Here is a 21,269-nt window from a genome sequence, read left to right on the forward strand (position 1 = left end):
TTTGTAAGATGTGGCATTATTATTACAGAAGGAGGGTTTGAGAAACCTGTTTTTAAACAGTCACTATTTTTGCAGGGTTTTTTACCCTTTTTTTTCTTTGCTTGTTTGCAATGACATTTTAGAAGTTTGGAGTTTGAAGCCTTTTATCTTATGGTCAGAAGTGTTAAGTAGTTATGGCTTGGGTTGCAGCTTCCTGAGAGCAGAGCTGGTTACTCCCAGATCTCGGTTCTTTCAAGCAGTTATCATGCAGTAAACATCAGGGGTTGTCGAACGACAAGCGGACAGAACTTGATTTTTATTTGCCAGTGCAGTGAATCTGTTGTATGAAACCAATAGAATATCTCACAATGTCAGACCAAACACCTTTTGTGTTTTTGTTTACTTCCTTGCACTGCCTTTCTTGTAAGATACAAAGAAATATATAAATGAGTTATCATGTAATGAACCCTGATAAGACTGCTTGCAAATATTTTGTATCCCCCTGGTTTATCAGATTAGTGTCACACTGATTTTCATTAGGCTCAACACAAAATGACATAAATGTTGCCATGGTATTTAAAATATCAGCTTCCCTGCCACATTGAAATATGCTCTTTCAAAGGTGCTGACGGAGGAGGAGCACTCTAAACCTCTGTGTGCAATATTGTTCATAGCCAGATAAATAGATAAATGAGAGTGGGTAAAATAACTCACAAGTGTCGCAGAGTGGCCTGCCCACATTACTCCTCTACCCTGCCATTAATATCATGTTCATGCAATTCATGAATTATATCACTGGAGGTTTAAAATATATTTAATACATCTTTACACAAATCTGACATGCTAGCATTACTGGGTAAATGAGGGATTTGGAACTACTGTCTAATTTCTGTAGAGAGCAACTGTTACATTGTAATGTTGCCATCTAGTGAGAGAATGTTAAAAAACAAGTGGAGCACGTTGAACATGTTTTAAAAGAGGATGATGCTCATAATCAAGAATGCTTTTGATGTTTAATATCTGACTTTTGCAGTAAACTTTCAAATCAATAACTTTACTTCTTTTGTCTTTTATAACTCCTGAAAGGTAATATTTCTGTGTGCCCTTGAGTCCTACTTCACTGACTGTCATTTTATTATTGAATAAATCTCTACTCTCTAGCAAAGGTCTGCATTTATGGCTATCAAAGACAAATGGCATGTTTCAACAGCAGTGCCTTTGGAAGAGCTAAAAATATATATCAGGCTTTTGACAATATTTATGCTTTTGCATTGAAATGGTTAAAAGCCTTTTACATGTAAAGAGTAAGGGTAGGTTTGGTAAGATTTTTTAAATCTCTTATGCTCAACCAGAACTGCATTTACTTGACCACAAATATAGTAATAACAGCAATAATTTTGTGAAATAAAACTTCAAAATCACATAAATCTGAACAAACGTATTAATTTCTTTATTTTTTTAATCTTTATTTTTTTTTATCTTACTGACCCCAAACTTTTGAACATTAGTTTGTGGTTCACTTAACTGTATTTCTGAGTGTTTGGCATGGTATGGCATATGACAATATGGCATATGACAATGTGACAATGCTGCGGAGCAAGTAAGTCTTGCTTCTGCTATGGCACACTGCTGTGAGCAAGTAAGACATGCTGCTGCTGTACAAAATAGCATACATTAATAACCCATAGCAGATCTTTAGAGGTGGAGCTGGGGAAGAGGGAGGGTTTCTGAAAGCTGCAACTGCTACAGTTAATGCTGACTAAGTACTTAAAGGTTGCGCAGCGAGCTCATTGGCTACTGATACATCAAGCTGTGCCCTATAGAGAAAGATATGATTGCAAGCAGATTGACTTAAGGACCTATCAGCCTGAGCCATGAGTTTCACGACAGAACTTTGTAGAAACACACAATCTTTGACAGTCTTTAGGAAATGTAATTGCAGGTCCAAAAGTCAAAAATCATGACTGCTACTTATATACAGGTAACTACAGCCCTAGTTTGAAGTTTGGATTCCACTGAGTGTTACAATGACTCAAGGTCAGCTAGCAGTCAACAGACCACAGCTATCAGCTGGATGATCATGACACACAGCTTCACCTTAGCCGGTGAGAAGCAGACTGGAAGACGGGGCGTGAAAATGGATGTGTCATCGCCTTCGATTATGGGAAGTTAGAGATTTGTGCGGGGAGGCGCTTTGCCCAGCGTTAACTGACCTCTGTGGGGTATTCAATGCATTGATGATGAATGAAACACTTGAGTGAAGGACAGGTTTATAGGATGAGTCTGTATTGCTGAGTTTTTTGTGAATTTTAGGGGACAGATTTAAGCAATTCAGTTTGACAATTAAGTATGTTTAGCTCAAATAATAAAGGCAAAATGTGTTATATCTATTCAGGTTCCCCAGTAACATCCTGTCACCTTTTCACTGTCCTTTGAATAAAAGAGGTCTAAAATGAAATAGGAACTGGTTATCCATTGACTGCGCCCACCTCATTCATTAAAAATATGTAATCAGTCAGAAAACTCTTGCTAAATTGACTCGCTGAAATGTATGCCTCCATTAGGGCTGAAATCACATAACTTCAGAAACCTTTTCACCTCATCAAAAATTTGACAGTTTTAGATTTAGTCTTATTAGATTTGTCATTAATAATACATACAGACGGTTGAAGTTGCAGGTAATTATATCGGATGTCGTTTAAAGACAGACTAGGCTAGAGACATATATCTTTCAAAGGACCAAATTGCCTAGAAACTTTTTTTATTCATGCTCCTTATTCTCCTGCTACAGTATATTCACAAATTGGCTTAAGCAATGTGATTCACAATAAGAAAACTTTTTAATAAAAAAAAAAATGTATACTTGATTTGCTCTTTAGTGTGAATTGAACAGCAGCGCTTGACATGATATGCAAGTCAGCGAGAAAAGTGCAATGACTTCTGCTCCCAGAGAAATTTCACTAAAAGAACAGAAACTGATGTGAAACCCCTGAGGCCTGAATAAATTTAAAAAATCCTCCAGTGGAATCCAATTCAAAGTGATACTCTTCTGAACTTCTTAGAACAACAAAGCCCTTGTGCTGGTGGGGTGACCAAATGTAATCTTCAAATGCAGGAGGGGTGGCCTGATTAGATTTAGTACCTGCATGGTTCTGAGGCTCTGCAGAAGCTCAGAAACGATTTACAGATGGCCACAGGTTGAGGATGGACAATGAATATAAACCCAAGCCTGTCCAGGGGAGAGACTGAACAAAATGAACATAAATCTGAGAGCCGGCTAAAACCACAGACTGAGGTTGTGAGATAAGATGCCATCAACCTACTGAGACGAGAATATTGAACTGGAATCTTAATACGGCTTTGACCTTAAAGACCTAGACAGCCTTTTTCTCTTGGATATCAACTAAAAATATTTTGAGTCATTGGTCTCATTTGTGTACCTTATTTCTCTGGTCAATGTCAGATATTTGCTATTATGCGAAATTCACTTTTATTTAGTTTTTTAACAAAATGATGTGTCCGCAGTGTGTGTTCACAACCACCCTATTGTGGTAAATATCCATCCACTCCGTTTGTTATTTTCCCCATAAATCTGAAACAGTCTCTCCGTCCAAACTCGAATTCTTCCCTACTATATAGAGTGAAAAACAGTATACCAAAATAGTAGTATATTTTGTGTACATAGAATTTGAAAAACAGTAGGAGAACAGTCCCCAGATGACCTACTACTTCTGCCGAGATTCTGAAGTCTGCATTTGATGAATTGGCATTTACAACATGGTATAAGAAATTATCTGTGGGGTATTTTGAGCTGATCTTCACAGACGAATTCTGGGGACACCTGAGACTTATATTACAGTTTGTATAAAGGGGCATAATAGTTCCCCTTTAAATTTCACAAAGGGATGTCGAAGGTAGACTCTTAGGTAGGTTCTGCTGTGTGCAGCTATATGCAGTAAGGTTAAAATGGCTGGCATGGTCTGTTGGCATCTGCATGTTGTCCTGTTTGGTATTGCAGCTTGACTTGCAGTTCTGCCAGAAAGACTCCTGAGGCAAAATGACGTAACAAATCATAAATTTATTAACAGCCCAGCCAGCAAGTATTGTGATATAAAGTTCTTTGGTGTAGGCCCGTCCGTAACTCGCAATCCGAGGGTAACGGAATCCGCCTTCCTGCCTGAAGACGAAAGCGCAGCCGATTCCCTTGAAGGTATGGGAAGGGACCATCCTAGTGGTGGTGGGGAGGATGGAGGTGAATGTTGTCGTCAGCATCTGCAAACGCAGACATGTGTAAGTACCGATCTTTTATACTACGAGTATCAGAACACGATTGGTTAGATGAGAAAGTGACATAACAGTTGAGTCTTCCTGGCAGAACTTACACTAAACCTTCCATTTATTTAAATTTATAAAAATAAATAAAAATCTTTTTGTTGTTGCACTGTATACATTAATTGTGAATTCTGAAAATCAAAAAGTATTTTTTATTTTACCACATAGAAAATACAGTTTTGTTAGAATTAACATCAATCTTAATCCTGAACATGTGAACGCAATAATCTTTATTTAAAATGCGTTTCAAGCCTTCAAAATATGTTTTAAGTCTAAATATGTTTTCCTTCTGTTAAATCATACTGGGATGTTTGCTAAAATTGTTGGATGTGGCACAGCCCTACCTAGAAATATTTTCCTGTAGCTGCCACTGCTGTCTACACTGGTGGATTTTATATCATTGCTTTTTTTCCAAATATTAGCAAAGAGTTTCACATTTCTCGACCCTTTATAGTTGTGGGTCAACCGTTCTAACCTACTTGTAAAGCACAAAGGCAAAAGACATCATTCCTGCTCCAGAGGTTTTTACTTTTATCTCATTCCCACAGAATCTTAACGTCTATGAATATATAAACAATGTGATTTTGTAATGTCAGTATTGACAATTAGGGCTACACAATGATTTGAAATAAAACTAAAATCGCGATATGGCTTAGTGGGATTGTCAAATTAGAATGACAGCGACAAGACAGATAATCAAATTAAAATAAGTGAATAAAATAAATACATAAAAATGCACAAAATAAAAAATAGACAATATCTGTATGTACAGGTATGTTATATGCAATGCAAGGGAATGTGAATAAGAGGTATGGTATGCTAAATAAATATAAGTATAAATAGTGTTGTGTATTGCAGTTTATTGCCCAGTGGGGTCATTTAACTGTTCATGAGCTAGATGGCCAAAGAAAAGAAACTTTTCTTGTGCCTGGCTGGTGCTCGGTGCTATGTAGCGCCGGACAGACGATAATCGTTCAATGAGGAAGTGGCCTGGGTGTGAGGGGTTCAGAGTGATTTTGACAGCCCTTTTACTCACTCTGAATGAGTACAGTTCTTGGAGATGGGTCTTCTGAGGTCTGTAATGGTTGCAGAGCTAAACCAGACAGTTACAGAAGTGAAGAGGACAGACTCTATGACTGTAGAGTAGAACTGCATCAGCAACTCCTGTTGCAGGTTGAATTTCCTCAGCCGGCGAAGGAAATACAAACTCTGCTGGGCCTTTTTCACAATGGAGCCTATATGAGTGTTCCATTTCTGGTCCTGAATGATGGTTAGTGCCCAGCAACCTGGATAACTTCACTGTTGCTGCTCATGATGGTGAGTGGGGGGAGAGCTGGGAAGTTTCTCCACAATCATCTCTATTGTTTTGAGTGCATTCAGCTACAGGATGTTGTGATATATATCCTATACTATATATTAGTTAATGATACATTGATTTCAAACTAATGCATTATATAGACTAACCATTTTCATGTCTTTTTCACAAAGAAAGGCTATGAGCTGCTCCCTCTCTCCATACATTGAGTCCTCCAAGTGTCCTTCCGTCAAAAGCCTCATCATATGCAGAAGAGCTAGCTGTTCGCCCCTAAAAAGGTAACCTTATAGTTCCGAATCATGTTTCACTCATATCAACCTTATCCTGATCCTACATTCATACTGTGACCTCTATAGAATGTCAAAGAAGCTCAGTCTCAAACTGTGCAGCCATTGTTGTGGTCAGCCATGTTATCGCAAGAGTTTTCGTTTCCACTCTTTCTTCTCAGTCACTTTGAGAGAGCTTGCCACTGAAAGCATGAGCAGGTAAAGCCATGGACCACATCCCTTAGAGTAGAACTCTCATGCTTTAATTTTGTGATTTAAAATTGAGTTTTGTTTGTATTTGGGGTTGTCCAGCTCAGTGTGAAAGCACAAAAGTTTGCTTTGTTTTTTAACCCCCTACAACGATCTAATCTTTCTTCGTCTTAACACTTGCTGGGTAAAATGTTGGATATTTGACACATCTTAATCCCTTTCAGTCATGACTACCTCAGAGGAATACATGAGAGCTTTTTCAAATAAAGGGACTGAATCAAGTCAGACCCTCAACCTTAGCCCCTCTGGCAGGTGAAACCCCAGAGAGAGGATTGCTGGTTTTTGATAAGAAAATCCAATTGAGGCTGGAATGGAGACATTTAGCATATGGAGAGAGTCTGAAAGCAGTTCCTGGTTCTTCACTTAGCACCTGATAAAGCCTTTTCTATAACAGTGTTCAGGAAAGATCAGGCCAGTGGACAAAAGAAGGCAGGGTGAAAGCTGAGGGATCCAACTGTAGACGTCACAGGGTCCCGTGCTGAATGCTACGTATAGAACGACGTGGGTGTGAATTTGAGCAATTTAAATAGAAAATTCTCATCATGCTGATGTCTCTTCAAGATCTAGAATCAGAACTGCAAATTCAAAATTAATTGCTATTGGAGATCTTATACGTGGAACAGTACAAACTGATCAAAGTTGTAGAAGAAGAGAAAAAGAAGAAGCACCATAAAACCCATGTCCACATTCAGTTTGATCCTGAGGGATGTATAGACTGGCTTGTTTTTACGTGACATGTTCTGTGAGTTTTTGGGAACTATTTTTTTCCTCTTCATCAGCCTCTCTTCTGTCGTGCTGTGGCCACATGCTAGGCATCTGTCCTGGGACTCCATTACAGACGAACCCTTTCCGACGCTGGACTCTTCTCCGGAAAGCTCAATCGACCCACTGCATGTTTCTTTTGCCTTTGGAGTATCGCTAGCCCTGGCCCGTGTCTGCCTCGGTGAGGTTCACCTCAACCCAGTGGTTACCCTGGCATTGGTCGCAGGCTTAAGGGTGAGTCCCTGGCGGGCTGTCCTGTTGGTGGGAGCCCAGCTGCTTGGTGCCCTCAGCGCCTGTGCTTTGCTGTTAGGCATTACACCGATTGCCCTAAGGAGCAACCTGGGAGTTACTGAGGTGAGAGGTTTCTGATCTTACAGGTTTCTCCTAGGTTATAGGTCTATAAGATTCTCCTGGTGTCCTGGTTTTCTGGTTTCTGTATCTTCTGATGTCTTTGTTCTGGATCGTCTGATTTCTGTAACTTCTGATATCTGCGCTCTGTATCTTATTATTATCTGTATTCGGGATCATCTGATTTCTATAACTTCTGATATCTGCGCTCTGTATCTTATGATATCTGTATTCTGGATTGTCTGATTCTGTATTTTCTGATGTCTTTGTTCTGGATCGTCTGCTTTCTCTATCTTCTGATGTCTTTTCTGGATTGTCTGACGTATATATTTTACTGATGTCTTGTTCTGCATCTTTTGATGTATTTGTTCTGTCGATCATCTTATCTCTGTGTTTCGGATCCTCTGATTTCTGTCATCTGGATCTTCTCATCTCTGTGTTCAACTTTGTCAGAATCAAAATTAAATGTATCTTAATGAATTGCATTTGGTTTAATAAGAGACCTGTGAAAATCTCGACGAAACCAATTTAGATTTATCTAAAACATTTCTGTGTCTATAGTTAATGCGCTTGCTCGATAAAATGAGGGCTTTTATTCACAATTATAATGTTAACTCTGGGTAATTGCCAAGCTATTAAGCCATTCTCATTTATTCCACAATCTAATTTAATGATTTCTTGCAAATTATTCTTAATTTCATTGTGACATGCAAAGTGTTATACTTTTAATTCTCTAATGAGCTAAATCTGCTTTCAATTTTGATTATCCGTTGATGGTTGTTAATGAAAAAAATACATAATGTAGAAATCTGATAGGGTAGAAATGTAAGAAACCACACTACATTCTGTATTGTTCCTGTTCAGCATGAAATTACATCTGCTACATCTTGCACTTATCAAAGTGGAACACTACTGTATTCTCTTTTTTGTGTTCTTTTTGGTACAATACAGATCTGTCAAAAAGTTTGTAATAGTAAACATAAATACAGATGCATCATAATAGAAAGACAGGTCGGGTAATCACTGAGGAGAAGGAAATGGCAAGAAATTATCAAAATAAGAATGAGCAAGGGAAAGGTGGTTTATGTGTGTATCAGAGAAAGTGAGGAAAAAGCAAAATGAGTACAAATGGATGGAGGGACAGAGAGCGAGAGTTTATAGTTTGTCAAGTAATTGGAGTGAATGAGGAAAGGAGATAGAGTCAGTCTGAAAAGACAGATAGTGTCCAACAATAATAGATAAAACTCCACTTACCCTCCTTCAGGTGGCCCCGGGGGTATATCTGTATCAGGCTGTGTTAGTGGAGATGGCTGTTACATTCCAGCTAGTGCTGTGTGTCCAGGCTGCCACTCATCCCAAATCAGCCTTTTCCTCTGTGGCCCCTGCAGTCATTGGCCTGTCGGTCACCCTTGGTCATCTCATGGCGGTAAGGATGGCAGGTGAGAATACTTCAGACTTTATTTAAAGTTTTGAATAAAATGAAACTCACGTTCATGATACAAACTTTCAAGTGAACTGAATGCTCACTGGTGCATAAAAGTAAAACAGTGGTAATTTTTAAGTCATATGCTGCGTCCCAATTCGCCTACTTATACTACGCCCTTAAAGTATGTACTCTTTTTGTGAAGAAAAAGTGCATACTTTTGAGTGTGTAGCAAAATAGTAGGCAAGCTTTTGGACATACTACGTCGTCATCTTCAACGGACAGCTCTATCGTGTGCATCCTGTCACCGTAAACTGCCCTGTCAATCATCTCGTCACAGTTTAAATCCTCCATTCAATCTAATATAATTTCTTACCGTTTCGGAGAGAAATGTTGTTGCACGTTCACCTGCCAGTCGCGGGTCTTTCATGCGGAGACTCTCCTCATGTGTTTGCAATTTGAATGTAATGATGCATTTAAAAGTTAATGGCTAAACGTATCTTTACAAAAGTTCACAATGCTGCTGCAGATGCAATAAAATGTAGACAACATTGAATAAATAAATTTTCGTCAGGTAAGATACTGATAATTAATCACTCAACCCCCTTTACTAAACCTCTACATAACCGCCGGACTCGCGTGTCCTCCATGTCTGTAGTTTGTTTGTTTTTTTCACTCGTGTTTGTAGTTCTAACCGAATCCTCGTCCTACGCGCGATGGGTTGTGGGCAATATCAGGCGTTAGAGTGTGCATCGATCTGCACTTCGGATTCTGACCGGATATAGTAGACCATCCGGGTCTCTTTGGAACACTCATTTCAACATACTACCATTTGGGACGTACTAATTCTATTTTCGAATACTATTTAGGACGGATAGTATGCGAATTGGGACGCACACATAATTTTTGTTTTTTGATGAAAACTGCCCAATGTTACTGAAATGAAATGTCGACCCAGGATGAACTATAGGACTGTGCAAGCATTAGTAGTGTTGATGAACTCGATCTACTCCATCTGTGTTTTGATCATCATTCTGAATCTGATCAAGGCGTAGTCTTTGATAGAAATAAGATTTTCAACTTTTTTTGTTTAAAATGTTGCCTTTCTTAATGAAACTTACCAACATTCAAGTGTTGATAAAAAAGGATGCATGAAGCTAATAAAATGTTTTTTAAAATTAAAGTACAGTTTGTCAAGCCCACTTGGCTCAAGGTAGAGTTGACATAGGGGACTGGTTTATAGTGTTTATAGTTAAAGTGCTGGTTAGGCATGATTTACAAAGAACAGTAAATGGGAAGCATAACAAAAAGAAAGCTGGCAAGGAGCGCCGACCGACGCCATCCCCTCATTGTCAAGCCGAAATAGCAGGAAAAGCCCCAGCCAGCTGGAAGGTAATGATTTTATCCACTCCCTCATCAGTCCACCAATTAGCATGGCACGACCCACCCACCGCAACAGCTCCACCTAAAAGTGACACAGAACATCAACAGTAGGCAATACAGGCTTAATTGCCCACACCTGGCCAAGCCGGGCGTGACACAGTTAAAGGTATTTTTCAAGTATAAAAAATAACATTTGAACATAATAGAATAGGCTTACTGGAAGTGCAAAAATAATATATAAATAGTAAACTATAAGTATAATGTTAAAGGACAAGTTTGGTATTTTACAGTCCTGTTTTAAGATCTTTTCTGTTGAAATAGAAAATTAAGATTGAAATTTGGACAAATGCTGCTGTCCCGAGAATTTTCGGTTTCTGTATTAGCACCCCACCCCCACCTACAAAATGGTTTCATAGGGGCACTGGAACAATCATTCATAAAACGCATTAAACTTTAGTTTACAAAGACGTGAAACGTCTCGGTTACGTATGTAACCCTAGTTCCCTGATAGGGAACGAGACGCTGCGTCAAACGCTGCGGGAACGCCCCTGCGTTGTGCGTCATGAAGCACGTATGGAATCAGCCCAATGGAGAGATGAAACGTCATAGGCGGGTGACGTCATCGACCAGGAAACTATAAAGCACCCCAAAAACACAAGCGCATTAGCTTCTGATAGGCTTGAAGGAAGCGCTAACGGGAGTGCCGGGAGTATGGCGGAGCGATGCAGCGTCTCGTTCCCTATCAGGGAACTAGGGTTACATACGTAACCGAGACGTTCCCTTTCAAGGGAACTTCGAGCTGCGTCAAACGCTGCGGGAACGCGAATACCCACGTCGCCATAGGACCAAATGACCGTCATGTGAGACTAGCGCACAGAGGACGAGAGCACCTGTGCCCCAGGGGTAGAGCTTAAGTCTAGGTCATAGAACTTAATAAAAGTATGCGGTGAAGACCATCCAGCCGCATCACAAACATCACTCAGGGAAACCCCCGACAAAAGAGCTTTAGAAGCAGCCATACTCCTGGTAGAGTGAGCTCGGACAACCAAAGGTGAAGGCTGGCCAGCCGACTCATAAGCAAGTGAGATAGCCTCAACCACCCACTTGCTCATTCTCTGTTTAGACGCCGGACACCCTTTCCTGGGTGGCCCGAAACATACAAAAAGTTGTTCTGATTTCCTCCACAGGGCAGCTCTGTGGACATAAGCGTCTAATGCCCTAACAGGGCAGAGTGAATTAAGTTTCTCCTGGTCCGATGACATAAATGGAGGAGGACAGAAAGCCTGCAGAACCGTAGGTCTAACAATATTAGTAGGAACCTTAGGAACGTAACCTGGTCTAGGATGCAGAAAAGCTTTAACCATGCCAGGTGCAAATTCCAGGCACGAGGGTGAAACCGACAGAGCCTGCAAATCTCCGATTCTTTTTAGTGAAGAGATAGCAAGCAAAAAGATAGTCTTAAAAGTGAGAAACTTCTCGGGAACTTCTTCGATAGGTTCAAAAGGAGCTAGGGAAAGACCTTCTAATACAATGGCCAGATCCCAAGTCGGCACCCTCGTACGAACTGCTGGCCTCAGCCTCAAAGTGCCACGGAGGAAACGAGTTATAAGCGGGTGTCTCCCAAGAGAAACTCCACTGAAAGGGACGTGGTAAGCAGCTAGTGCCGCCACATACACCTTTAGTGTGGAGGGGGATAACCCTGTGGAGAAGCGCTCCTGCAGGAATTCCAGCACTGCACCCACTGGGCAGTTAACTGGGTCCTGCAGGTGTTCTCCACACCAAGAAGTGAAAAGTTTCCACTTCAAGGCATAAAGCTTCCTCGTGGATGGAGCTCTGGAGTTAAGAATGGTCTCAACAACCTCGGTTGAGAGACCGGAGTCTATGAGCTGGGCCCCCTCAGAGGCCAAGCCCACAGTTTCCACAATTCTGGGCGGGGGTGAAGTATCGTGCCCCCCGCCTGGGAGAGTAGATCCCTCCTGACCGGGAGCTCCAAAGGAGAACCGTCCAGGAGAGAAATCAGGTCCGCAAACCATACTCGGGCCGGCCAGAACGGGGCTACTAGTAGTAGACTGACCCCGTCCCGGCGGACCCTCTCCAGAACTCCTGGTAACAGAGCAATCGGGGGAAAGGCGTACAGACGTGACCTCGGCCACGGCTGCACCATAGCATCCAACCCCAGGGGGGCTGGAAGAGTGATGGAGAACCACCGATGACAATGAGTGGTCTCCTTGGAAGCGAATAGGTCCACCTTGGCGCGACCGAAACTCAACCAAAGGAGCTCCACCACCTCGGGGTGGAGTCTCCATTCCCCTGGCCTCGGCCCCTGCCTCGACAGGGAGTCTGCTACCACATTCAAATACCCAGGGAGATACATTGCTCTCAGAGATAGTAGCTTCCCTTGGGACCACAGGAGGATCTGACGGGCCAACTTGTAAAGCCGGCGAGACCGCAGGCCCCCCTGATGATTTATATAAGAGACCACCGACGTGTTGTCTGATTGAACTAACACATGATGGCCTCTCAGGTCTGTTAGGAAGTGTTTCAGAGCCTGAAACACAGCCAACATCTCTAGACAATTTATGTGCCACGAAAGATGATGATCCTGCCACAGACCTTGGGCTGGGCGACCACTCATGACCGCCCCCCACCCTGTGAGGGAAGCATCCGTCGTTAGCGTTATGCGACGACAAAGAGCCCCCAGCACAGGACCTTTGGATAGGAACCAAGTTTCTCTCCACATGACCAGAGCACGAAGGCAGCGCCGCGTGACTTTGAACGTGCGGAGCGGATTTCCCCTCGGGGAGAATCCCTTGGTCCTGAGCCACCACTGTAGCGGTCTCAACAGGCCGCAAGGTATAACGTTGGACGCTGCTGCCATCAGACCCAACAGTCTCTGAAACTGCTTGACAGTGAGTAGCTGGCCTAGCTTCACTTGTTTCACAGCTGAGAGAATCGAAGCGATGCGGGTCGGAGAGAGTCGCGCCCGCATCGATACCGAATCCCAAACGACACCCAGAAAAGTGGTCTTCTGGGAAGGAGATAATACACTTTTCTTTGCGTTCAGCCTCAACCCCAACTTTCTGATATGAGCGAGGACGACATCTCGATGCCGAACCGCCATCTGCTCGGTCTGAGCTAAAATCAACCAATCGTCGATGTAATTGAGAATACGAATGCCCTGAAGCCTCAGAGGCACTAGTGCTGCATCCATGCATTTCGTGAAAGTGCGGGGAGATAAAGCTAGGCCAAACGGAAGAACCCTGTACTGGTACGCCTCGCCCCCGAAGGCGAACCTCAGGAACTTCCTGTGTTGTGGAAGGATGGACACATGGAAGTATGCGTCCTTCAGATCTATCGTGACAAACCAGTCCTCGGACCTGATTTGAGACACGATCTGCTTGATAGTGAGCATCTTGAATTTTAGCTTCCCTACCGAGCGATTCAATATGCGCAGGTCTAAAATTGGACGCAACCCCCCATCCTTCTTTGGAACGATGAAATATCGGCTGTAATAACCTGACTCCAAACTGGGAGGAGGAACCCGTTCTATAGCCTCTTTTTGAAGGAGCGTTTTCACCTCTTGTTCCAATACCAGAGCCTGCTCGGGGCCCACCACTGTGTGCAGAACCCCTCTGAATTTTGGTGGACGACACCTGAACTGGATAGCATAACCCTTTTCTACTGTCTGCAGGACCCAATGAGATATTTTTGGAAGGCTTTTCCACTCTGCCAGAAATTCTACTAAGGGTACCAGCCTCTCGAGACTGGCCTCTGGTGTAACTTGAGCAGCAGACGCAGCGCCCTGTAACGGCGCACCGGCAGGGAACAACTGGTCTGACCGCTCTGAGACCCTCCTCAGAGGGAGCGAGCGTCCCTCGGGAAAGCGCTCGCTGGGATCGTCTGTGCCCCGGCATAAAGGCGGGGTTGGCAGAACGAGCCCCTGAGGGCACCGAGGAGGAATGGGCACCGTAAAAAGAGGTGAACACCTTTCCGCCTCGGTGGGGACCACCCTCAGCATCCTGAACGGCTTGGCGTCAGGACTTCTTCTTAGCCGAAGCCTTCTTAGCCAATATAACTGTCCTCAGATCAGTTCTACTGGGAGAAGGCTTCGGCTGAGAGTGTCGCGGCTGAGCCCACTGTCCAGCAGGGGGAGCACGAGACGCGACACTCTGCCTCTGCTGCGCTCTATGTGATGAGCTCGAAGACGGCCGGGGCTGCTCCCGCCCAGCAGCCCCAGGGACATGAACTTTAAGGGGAAGAAACTTTTTAAAAGCTGCAGTTTGTTTCTTTTCTTCTTGGAATTTATCGATAACTGAATTCACAGCATCACCAAACAACCCCATGGGAGAAAGAGGAGCATCTAAAAGAAAAGCTTTTTCTCTCTCTTTAATATTAGTCTGATTTAACCACAAATGTCTTTCTGCGGCCACCAGAGCTGCCATAGAACGACCCATTAATTTGGCCGATTCTCTGGTGGCACGCAGGGATAAATCAGCAGCCTGACGCAGTTCGCGAACTACGTCAGTACTGACCTCCTCACTCTCACTCATGTCCCTTAGCAGATCAGCCTGGTATGCCTGCAAGATTGACATAGTATGCAGACATGACACAGCCTGACCTGTTGCCGAATATGCTTTACCCACCAAAGCCGAAGTGTTTCTTAAAGGCTTGGTGGGTAATGCCGGTGCCTTAAAAGATGATGCTGCTTCGGGGGAGAGATGGCTCGCAAGCGTCTCTTCCACACGAGGCAAAGCACCATAACCATGAGCCTTGGCTCCCATAATATTAGCGTATGTTGAAGTCTGGGGACTAAACACTCTATATGACACCGGTTTTCTCCATGATTTCGACACCTCGGTGTGGAGATCATGGAAAAACGGCAGGCACCGGCGTGGAGGCTGCACACGTGACGGCAAAAATCTCTCATCCAACTTTGATTTAGAAACAGACTCCTGTCTAGTCACTGGCCATTCAATATTAAGTTTTTCAACAGCTCTTGTTAACACCTCCATAAGCTCATCACTCTCAGGAGTGTGGGGTGGCGAATCCTCCACATCTCCCTCAACACTAACAACATCAAGTTCCTCAGAACTGGATAGCTGCAGCATTGGTGCCTCAGCCCGAGCGGAAGAAACCGCAGCGCGTGCTTCCGAACCCGGGACTGAGGTACTGGATCTCACAGGTGAAGGGAGAGATAAGGCAGAGCCCGTCTCAAACCCCGCTGTGAGATCCATCTGCGATCCCCACGATAAGCGCCGCCGCTCTGCCTCGGCAGAAGCGGGACCCGAACCGCGGGGAGCGCGCACCGAACCGCTCTCCTCAAAGAGCGATCGGCGGGAGCGGAGCGTCCTTAACGGCAAACGCTCGCAATGCTCACAGTCTGCTCCCTCGAGAGCAAACTGGGCATGCTGAACTCCCAAACAAACAACACAAAGATCATGTGTATCCCCGCTCGTTAAATAACGCGAGCAGGGAGGAACACACTTTCTAAACTGCTGTTCGTCCGCCATAATCTCTCAATATATATATATATAGGGATAAATTGTTTGTGTGGTGCAGGGTATGTAAGACAGACAATATCACACAGGGACAGATTCACATGTAGCGCGACTGAAAGCACAGAAGCTAATGCGCTTGTGTTTTTGGGGTGCTTTATAGTTTCCTGGTCGATGACGTCACCCGCCTATGACGTTTCATCTCTCCATTGGGCTGATTCCATACGTGCTTCATGACGCACAACGCAGGGGCGTTCCCGCAGCGTTTGACGCAGCTCGAAGTTCCCTTGAAAGGGAACTCACCGAGTGGTCTGGGGTGTTCATTGATATGCTCACACAAAAATCGCTGCAAAAGATGCTTTCCAACAGGTTTTATTGTAGTTTTTGTCCTGACTTAAGTCAATGGAGTTGAGTCAATCTTAACCGTTCTATTTCATCAGAAACGATCTTAAAACAGGTCTTTAAGTGTAAAATACCGAACTTGTCCTTTAAGTTCACTTACAGAAAACTTGTAGTATAAAACTACTAAACTAGTTTACTGAGAGTACTAAAAGAAACCGTGCAAGTATTCTTGCAGTATAAAACTACTAAACTAGTAGTTTACTGAGAGTACACTAAAAGAGCAAAAATAATATATAATTAGTAAACTACAAGTATGATGTTAAGTTCACTTAATGAAAACTTGTAGTATAAAACAACTAAACTAGTAGTTTACTGAGAGTATACTTCAAAGTGTACTTTCATAATCAAAAAATTTGCTACAAGTTTTAAAATAGTAAACTACCAGTATACCCACAAGTTCACTTGCAGTACAAATGAAAAACGTAATTATGAACTAGTTGTGCATTTAAAGTTTACTAATGTTACACTTATAGTACACTTAAACATATACTTTTATATGCTAAAAGTGGGCCAATTTAGTCCCAAGCGGTATTAAAATAGTACACTCACAAGTTTACTACTAGTACATATTGACATTAGTATACTTACTACATAATTATACTTAAAAATATACTTGAACATTACTTAAGTATACTTCATAAAATTAACTTGACGTATACTTCTTTTTCATAAGGGCAATCAAGCCCCAGAAGTGACAGTGTGAATATGACTGGCCCTGGCACGCACTAGTACGCTCGCTTTGGCCCTGACAGTCAGGGGCGATTCCAGGATTTTATAAATGGGGGGGCACAGGGGGGACCAAGATCCAGCAGGGGGGGGCCCATGGGAAATCAGGAAATTCAAATGGAAATAAATACTTGTTTAGAAAATATTAAGGACGATTTTAAAAAATCTTTGCAATGCTCAGTGACCTAATATAGATGGTATTAAATCTGGCACTGAACAAGAGCCTGAAAATCATTTTGTATTTTACATGGATTGGACCACACGGTTTTGTTCTAATAAATAAAAAACATCACCTAGGCATTAATTAGTCATTTAACATGCTTTATTCTCAACACAAACATTGAATGTGTGTGTGTGTTTGTGTGTCGGCGTACGTTCTCTGCATGAAATCTGTCTCTGACATGGTTTCTTCTTAAAGAAACCTTGGATGTCCTGTTGCGGTGTAAAAATAAACAAAAACCCATTCAGTATAAATTACACAGAGTTGCATGCAGAGTTCTCACATTTTAATGTTTACCACGGCTCTGCTTTTTTAGGAAAAATATTATAGTGCCTTTAGTCTTTAAAACAAAAGATAAAGTAATATGTGGGTCATTCCTGATATGCAGTGACATTTTGGCTTCATAAGTGTTGGGGAAAAAATGACATGATTTTCATGTTTTTAGCATTCTATCAAAATAGTGACATGTTTAACTATAAGGAACACATATTGGTCAAGCTCAGAGACTCTAATAATAATTATTGGTAGATTGTTCAGACACTGTCCATAAAAATATTCCACCCTGTTAGGGACATATACATAGTTATTATCACATGTTAATAATGTAAATGTTAAACAATAATGACCTTTTCTTGGATAGTATATGTCCCTTATGCCATCTTAGATTATTTTTTTCTTCTTGAAACAAGCAAAAAAAAATTTGATGAATAGAATGTTTCACATTCCACCCTGTTAAGTTTATAGATCTAACAGGGTGGAAAATTCTGAGCTAAGTTAGCCATAGCTCTTTGAGTGATCAACATTTAACTAGCTAACCTACAGATGAACAGAACTTGTATAACTATGTCGGATTTGTTTTTACATTTTTTTTGATAGGACAAACATTCTCCATAACATAGCCTGACAGGGTGGAACTTTAAGGGTGGGACAAGCAGGATAACATTTCAAAAACTAAAAACAAAGTTAGGAGTGAGAGTTGAAGCTTACCTCAGTTTGTACAGTTGAATTCCAGCAGGTAAAAGAAATGAAGTCACTTCTTGAAAATGGTCTCAATGAAATTCCAGTCGGATTTGGAAGGCAAAAAAGTACATACTAACAGGGTGGAAGATGACTTCAGGGACGCAGCAATTGAAGAAAATTTTAAGAAAAAGACCTATATTTCCACATGATTTATATGTATGATTAGAGGCAATTTAGCCTAGTCTGTAACATAAAACTAAAAATATTTTGAGGGTTTTGTCATTTCATTGTTTATATTTCTTGCAGAAGTTGATTACTGTGCACTGAGGACATGATATAATTGAATGCATACATCAATTAAAATTGTGTAAAATACAAAATAGTGTTTTATAGACATAGACATCAGTCTATTATTATCTCTGTTTAAATGGTAAAGAATACTTAAATCTACAATTTAAGCCATTTATTATAAATATGTGACTCATTTTAGAGAAAATATGAGTAAATAAATCATTAGGACAGGAAAGTAGCTGCATACCAGGGATGACCCATGTATCTATTTTATATTTATATAGACGCGCTGCCGCGGAATAACACTGACAAGTCATCTGCCGAAGTTACGTTAGCTAATCTAACGTTACTGGCTTGATCAGTCACACATGAAAGTAATCAGACTAACATATGGTGCGATATTTTAAAATATATACTGTAATTGAGTGTGTATATACCATAAACAGTGACGTGTCGAGGTGTCTCTCTCTCCTTCTGTTTGAAAAACGCGGACATGTGATTCCGCTTTGCGAATCGCAAATCAAGCAGTGATTGACAGCGCTCTGATCCAATGGCGTTGGGCATTGTCAGGTTGACAGTAAATCTAGCCCAATGATGTTGGGGGGGCACCAGGGGGGGGGCAATCATATTCCAGGGGGGGCAGTGCCACCCCGTGCCCCCCTTCTAGACACGCCCCTGCTGACAGTGGAAACATGGCGCTACTACAGCCAACAAACTGTGGCAGAAGACCAAACCCTCATAACGAGTAGTATTTAAGAATTGACTTATTGGCCATCCAGCTACTCTGCACGGAGTAGGAACAGCAAACTGTCGAGGACCACACCAGGAAATTTCTACAACTGCCGCGCTTAATGAACTTTCCTGAACACACACTGTGTTCACGTATTTTTCATAACCAGCTTAAACGAATGCCTGCCTGGTGTTGGTCCTCAGGAAGATTTTGCCGAATTTGTGGAGTGGGAGCTGGTGAACTGCGGGTCCCCATTCACCATCTGCCCAGCAAAGGAGGACGTCACCAGCCCCGCTCCAGAGCCCCTGCCAGCCGCCTCCCATGCCTAGCATGGAGCTAACGCCAGAGCCCACTGCAGACGGAGAGCCCGAGCCTGCCGCGATTACACAGCCAGACAAGAGGACTGAGCAAACCATCGCCCCGGGGCATGAGCCCCCACAGAGTGTGAGAGCCGGCACCATTGTGCATCGCCGTGGGACTGCTTGTGAAGTGCGAGGGCATGAAGGAAAGCCCTGCCCACACTCCCACTGCTTACAATGAGCTGTAGCTGGCCTCTGTATTTTTTAAGGAAATGGAAGAAGAAAATTCCCTGACTCTTCCACCCTGCTGGTCCCACAGAGCTCCAAGTTTCCTGTGTCTCTACTGGTCCCGTCAAGCTACAAATTACCCTCGCTGTGTATTTAAGCCCTGAGTTCTTTCTGTTCTGTGTTCGGTCTCATTTAGGTTACAACGTTACACGTAGTTGTTTCCTGAGCTTAATTTCTAGTGATTCTCCTACGTGTTCCTTGTTTTATTTACACCATGCTGTGAAACAGTTATGTCAAATTTATTAATTTGACTCCATTTTTATGTGACTGAAATGGCATGTAATTCAAGTCGATGAACAGCTGAACATACTTGGCTGCATTATTTTATTTTTTTCTGTAACACAAATTAACTGCTTGTTTGCCCCAAAATAAATAGTGAGAGATTTGGCAAGAAGTTTGAATTTGGCAGGTGACCCATAGTTGTGTATTTTGATCTGCAGATAGGCTTCACAGGTTGTGGAATGAATCCTGCAAGGTCATTTGGTCCAGCTGTGCTGACATTGAACTTCCACAATCACCGGGTGAGTAAACAAATCTTGTGTGATGAAAAACAAATCATACTGTAGACAGACAGATAAAAATATGAACTAAATAATTTAACAAGTCAATGGAAAAGTATTTATTTTGTATGAACAAACTGATAAAGTAACACGCATTGCTCATGTCTCACGTGGCCTTGTTCAGGTGTATTGGCTGGGGCCTTGTGCTGGTTCTCTCCTTGCCTGGTTACTGCATGATCTGGTGCTCCATCCTCGTTGGAGCTGCCTTGGCGACTGGGTGACAGAATGTAAGGAGGTGCTCCGGAAAGATCTTTCAAAGCAGCCCAGAGGTCCTGAAAACAATATGGAAGGGAACAATATGGAATTGTCATAAATCTAATACAGAATTATCTAATCTAATCAAAATCATAGTCATTCAAATAAACCTTGTATCTCATGCAATATTGTTTAAGGCATCACTGACTGAACGTCTAATTCTTTTTACTAACTTTTTTACTAACTAAAGCAAATTAGCACATTCTCAGACCATCCATTACTGACATAGATTGTAGGGTTGCAGGTGTGTAATTCTGAGCTTAGCTTTTAAAAACCATGTTATCAGGATCGGTCAAAACAGCATCTCGCTCCATTGGTACTTGTTAGACTTGTTAAGCAAAAAACAGTCTTTTAATAACAAAGGAGAAGACAGGAGAATAGGAGTCAAAACTACACACTTAACACAAACAATACTGGACAAAATGAACTAAGAACTAAGATTAACTAACTTAAATTGAGGGCTCATATAGGCCTACAGAGCAAACAAAGGGAACTAATGAGTCAATTAATGAACAACAGGGGAGTGAGATGAATCAATCAAAGGAACAAACAGAAACACAGAGGGAAATATGGAATGACAACATAACCCTGACAGCTTCTTGGTGCAAACGTCATTCCCTTGCACTTTCAAATGAATTCAGTGCAATACAGAATGTAGCCATGAAAATCCCTCTGAGCTAGGGATTAGTTATTAGTTGAAATAAAACTAATATAGTGAATAAAAAAGAACAAAGAAACTTCACAAAACAGAAACAGAAAAAATATTCTCCTTTGACATGCACTGAGAAAAGCACAGATATAAAGTAATATTTGAATATAACCAAACATACTTAATCTGACCTGTATGTCCCCTATATGGGAAGGACGCAATAAAGAGAGTAGGAAAGACATTCACTCAGCCACCAGGCTTAGACGGATAAACAACATCTAATACATTTATTGGAAGGCATATTGAACAGCAAGTA

General features: G+C 42.1%; 1 pseudogene; it reads left to right on the forward strand.

Moving 5' to 3' along the window:
* Positions 1-2,059: 2,059 nt before the first annotated feature.
* On the forward strand, positions 2,060-20,362 carry LOC143722422 (lens fiber major intrinsic protein-like; annotated as a pseudogene).
* The last annotated feature ends 907 nt before the right edge of the window (positions 20,363-21,269 follow it).

Source organism: Siphateles boraxobius, unplaced genomic scaffold (assembly GCF_051911475.1).
Source record: "Siphateles boraxobius isolate OS27281-9 unplaced genomic scaffold, OSU_SipBor_1 66, whole genome shotgun sequence".
NCBI classification, from domain to species: Eukaryota; Metazoa; Chordata; class Actinopteri; order Cypriniformes; family Leuciscidae; genus Siphateles; species Siphateles boraxobius.